Source organism: Cynara cardunculus, assembly GCF_001531365.2.
Source record: "Cynara cardunculus var. scolymus isolate 2C chromosome LG 12, CcrdV1, whole genome shotgun sequence".
Lineage (NCBI taxonomy): Eukaryota > Viridiplantae > Streptophyta > Magnoliopsida > Asterales > Asteraceae > Cynara > Cynara cardunculus.
The window spans coordinates 5,278,587-5,284,516 of NC_037539.1; positions in this window are offsets into that span (position 1 = coordinate 5,278,587).

Consider the following 5,930-nt stretch of genomic DNA (forward strand, 5'->3'; position numbering starts at 1 on the left):
AATAAAAAAAATTAAGAAATACAAAAAAGCTAAAAAAAAACTAATTATAATGATATAGTGTGTAATTTATTTTAATGAATTAAAAACTTTACCATAAAATAAATTGATGATAAAATTCCTTTTTTACGTAAACTCTCCACTTTGTGAGTAAAGTTAATTTTTAAATTATTATTATTTTTTTTTTGCCTGAAAATAAATTTTGCACATAAAATCCGTTTTTGAATAAAGTTTTGTTTTTGTAATTTCAGCTATTTAAGAAAAAATGTTTCTAAGATGGCTAAAAAGTGAGATCATTTTAATTAATTGATTATTTGTATAAATTTCCCAAAAACGTAGATTCTACCTCACATCTTTTAAGTTTTTGTATAATAATATTTCCAACAGATTCTTAAAAAAAATTATAAAATTAAGAACCAAAAGTTAAAATCTAAAAAAGAATTACATTCATTTCCATTAGCAGAACGAAGTAATGCGAATGCAATAGTCCTAGCTGCCAAAGGTTTTTAGAACTGAAGCAGATCGAGAGCCAGACAGGCTAACGAGCGAATATCTCTATTCTAGAGAATCCAACACTGATTATAATATTAAAATATTATTTTCCTTTCTAAATATTTATTTTCTAAGTTGTCTATTTGTGGTCTCATTTGGCAATCATTAGTTGGGTTATCTCCATATTTGGAGAAAAACTCTCTCATACTTTCTCCATTCCGACAATAGTTTTGGGAAAGTTTTTGTAGCAAAATATTAACTCAAAATTCCCAATTTTTTCATTTTGGCGAAAGTTTTGAGGAAGCTGTTGTAGCAAAATATTGGCTCAAAATCCTCATTTTCTCCATTTTAGAGAAGTTGTTGGAGATACTCTAAGAATCTTAGTTCTTACCTTAAAATTGATGTAAAGTGACAATTTACTAGTCTTATATATATTTTTGACTTTTATATCAAATTTAATAATTAATATGTATATGTTTATTTAACTTATATTATACATAGGTAGAGCTGAAATTGGATAAGGGAAAATCCGTTACCAGTTATATTTCGACCTGTTTGATAAGAGTATAGTTAAAAAAACAAAATTTATTAATTTATCCACTTATCTAGTACCCGAAATTTTAGTGGGTAAGGTATGCATAAACGGTTTTTCATTATTACTTTATATATATCGAGTAAAAGAGTTCATGATAATTAAATGAGAAGCAAGATGAGGTCCGAAAATTATATACAGGGAAAAGTGTTGTTTTATAACTTTTATATTATTTTTAAGATATTATACTATGATTATATTTAGACTAATATTAAAATGTTTACTATAAAAAATTAGATATAAAATAGTTACTTTATTTATGAGTATATGTTTGGCATATATGTTTGAGTTTTAACAATATCATTTATAGTTCAAAATAAAATTTGGTTTTACCAGTTATCCATTTACACATTTTGCTACCCGCTATTTTAATAGGTAAATGGATAATAGGTTTATGAGATGTATAATTACTCATTTCGTTACCCGCTATCTTAAATAGATTAACGAAATAACTCTTACCCTATCCATATTATACCGTTGCCAGCCCTATGCATAGGACTCACAAAATGAATAACTACTACATTTTTTAATTTACAAAAAGTAATTTTACCCTTAATATAAAGATAAAAAAAATTGTACATCTCATAACTAATAGTAAATTAGAAAAAAAAAATAGGCATTTAATTTTTAAAACGAACATTTATTTTATGATAAATTTAAATAGTAATGTAGATACTTAATTAAAAACAGATAAAATAATTATCAGTGATAAATTTGAAAATTAGTATTCTGTATTTTCCTATAAATATTAACAATTATAAAACCTTGTTTTTGATCGGGAAATTGTTTCAAAACTTATTCTTTTCACTTATTTTAATCGTTGAAGTAAAAAAAAAAAATTGTACCACAAAGGTGATGTCTGATTGGTTTGAGTTTCGGTTTCAAATGTCAAAAGTGTCTGTAGTTCTCAGGTTCAAATGCAGAGAGAAATAAAAATTCTCTTATGGTTACGGAGGTTCAAATGCAATGACTTCAGACTATCCATAAAACAAATGATCATTCTGGGATTAATCAACTTACATAACAAATTGAATATTCAGGTTAATAAAAAACAACATAAATACATGAAGTTTGAAAATTATATATTGTTTTTTAGTATATATTTTCAAAAGTAAGATGCCAACGTTATTTCTTTCTTTCGGTGGACGTTGATCCAAACAAATCCTTACTTTTGTCTCTTTTTTCAACTTAGAAATTGTTTCCTAAATTAATTTAAAAATTTTAATTTGCAAAAAATTATTTTTAGTTTTATATCAATTTATAGAATTAATTATCCATCTGTCATTTTTATAATCGACGTTAATTTATTTGCAATCTGACGTGTTTGATTTTTTTTATTTGTAATTTTATTAATGAATAATATAAAAATAGGTGTGCAGAAAATGTTAAAAGAATCATCCAACTACAAAAACGTGAAAGGTGAACCCATGACTTTTTAGCAATGGGTCACGTTGGATTAAATTTGGATTCCGGTTCAATCCATTTATTAAACAGGTTGAAAAACTCAACTCAATCCAACTTATTTAATTAAATGGGTTGAGATTTTTCAACTCAATCCAACATGTTACCTAAATGAGTTGATAATAGCTGGTTGACCTGTTTACGATTTTCTTAACCCAACTTGTTAAGTAAATGAGTTGAACATGAGTTGACTCATTTAATTTTAAGATTTTAAATAAAAAAGGACTAGACTATTTAGTTTTTTTTTTTTTTTTGAATAAAACACAACACAACCACAACTACAAAACAAGTTGTTCAAAATTTGAATAAAACACAACCACAATAAATATATTGTTCAAAATAAATTGGAAAATTTTAAATTATAAGTAACACGACTTCCACTTTCACCAACTCCAAGTTCGCTCTCGAGAGGAAGAAAAATGTTGCACGGAGAGAGAGCCGAAATTGAGAGGGCGAGAGGTGGACAACAGACTTGAGAGTTGGATTGGACTTTGGAGACGATAATGGAATAATGGACTAAAGAGTTTTTTTAGGGTTTCATAAAAATTAAGAGTAATGAAGGCGATTGGCATTTTAGACTTTCATCTCACGATGGTAGGATTCTTAATTAAGAATAAAATAAAATTAAAAATTAGAATACTAGATATAATATTAAGAATAAAATAAAATTATATAATATTTTAAATGAGTTGAAAACAGGTCGAAAAATTAAACACAACCCAACTCATTTATTTAAATGGGTTAGACGGATTGACCCATTTTATTCAAATGGGTGAAAATTCCAACATAATCTGCTAATTCTGGGTTGGGCTGGGATTAAGTTAGCGGGTTGGGTCATTTCTTGTCACCCCTAGTTTATATCGTTTACAATAAATCAGATCAAATTGTACCATTGACCTCCTCTAGCCTCCCGTTGCCCTTACTATACCCTTGCATCGTCTCATTTTATCCTCTCAAACGTATGATATAGAAACTTGTACCTTTGTGGCAACTAAAGGTGTATCATTCTACCTTTTTTTCTCTTATGGTTTTTTTTTTTTTTATTGTAAATTTTTTAATTATGTTCTAATCAGAAACTAAATATAAACCAGTAGCATATTATGATTCATTTATGGGTTTAATATAAATGACAATAATTAAAAGCAATGTATCCGTCTTTTACTATATTTACAACTGAATAACCTTTTTCACAATCTTTTTATATTTAACGGTCTCTTTATAAATTATCTTTTTGTTAATTTTTAAATTTGATTTAATGATTAGTTTTAGATACTAACTTACAATATATATATATATATATATATATATATATTGAAGAAATTTAAGTCAATAAACTAATACGAATATACAATAACTCCATTAATTGTTATTAAAAGAGAAATTACGGAGTGCAGCGACATACATCTTGATTTAATGTTTTATTTTATATTTTGGATCTATCGATGTTATAATACGATTTTATGTGATTTTGAAAAAAATAAAATGTTTTCATTTTTTGATGAAATATAAATTTGAAAATATTATAAAATTTTAGAAAAATACAATCGATATTAGTATCAAATTAACTATTTAGTTGAAGTTTAATAATGAACTAATTTATGTTTGATTTAATAAAATATTTTAAAAAAAAATAATTAGATATTCTATTAGAACTCAATTATTATCTTAATTATATTTTAGATTTTTTATATTTAAAATAATGTTTATCAGGTATTTGATTATATTTATCTGCAGTTAGTTATACGAATTTAAATATGAAACTTTAATAAAATATACTCATACACATTCTATTTGTAATCTTGAATTTTAAGTAATATATATCATTAAACAGTATTTTATGTATAAAATTTATTTTAAAGATTTTTTCTTAAATGCTTTTTATAATATAATATAGATAATTTTATATAACAATTTTTTAACTGAAAGAGATGAAATGGTTTTACCCAATATCTAAAATTCAGATTTATGATCATGATGGTCAAAGTCAAAATAATTTGTTACTATTTTCAACTTCATGTGATCCAATTCATAATAATTATTGTTAACGAAAAAGATGATGTGACAAGTATTTTTATTCTATGTATCATGAAAATTGATTATGACGATTTAAATTAATAACACCATTTTCAATAGTCTTGAAAATTTTCTTAAAATAAACCATAAGGGTGGTGTTTGATTGGTTTGAGTTTGGTTTCAAATGTTATAAATACCAGAAGGTCTCAGTTTCAAATTCAAGGAGGAATAAAATTCCCCTTATGGCCACGGAGGTTCAAATGCGGTGACTCCGGACTATCTGCAAAGCATGTGGTCCCCCTGAGATTAGTCGGCTCGCATAACGGGTATATCGAGATTAATCAAAAAAAAAAATCTTAAAATAGATAATGAAACTTTAAAATGTAACATCTCACTTCATATTTGTATATATAATACATCTTTTATATAATATGGATTTTAAATAATATATATTGGTCCCAAATATACACAACAGTACTTGTGAAAGTTACAACAAACTTTTTGCTCAGTTTACATGACTTGAATATAAGAGATTCACAAGTTCATATAATACACAACTTCTACAAAATTAAGTTCAGCATATAATCAGATGTAAAGCTATAACACTTTCAATCACATCTTTACCTTCCAGATGTATCTGTCATGAAATGCATATTTTTGAAAACAAAATAAGGGTTAAATCATAAGGTCTAGTAAGTAATCTTTTGATAGTTTTACATGGTGGAAATCACCAAAAGAATTTTGGAAGTCAAATTTGAAACGTCATTTATGTATAATAGTTACCCCACCAAACATCAACTCGTCACATCACAAAGAAGACACAACCCAACTCATTGCACCATACTAACGCGGTAACAGAACTTGACACACCACGTTGATACGATAACACAAACTTTGTCGCACCATACTGATGCGATAACCCAACTCTTCGTATCACTCTGATACTATAACACAACTTGTCGCACCACACTGATTTTCAACACTAGCTGTATTATTGAAATATTTCGTTCGTCTAATAAAATTATATTTCTCTCATTAAATATTCAATTTTCAAAGTTTTCTATTGGTAGAGATATATTAAAAAAAATTCTCTTGTAATCATTTTTTAGGTGACCCCCAAATTTGGAGATTTTACATTCTCTCTCATACTTTATCCATTTCGAAAAAAGGTTTTGTAGAATATGTTAGAGAAAAAAACATGTCAAACTCTCCAAAATCTAAATTTTATTTATTTTAGAGAATTTGTTGAAGATACTCTAACAAATTATAATTTGTCAAAAAAATTAAGTTTGTTATGAACCAGTTATCTATACTATATTATAAAGCATTTGGCTAAAACTCTTAAAAACTCTTAAAACTCTTAAAAACTCTTAAA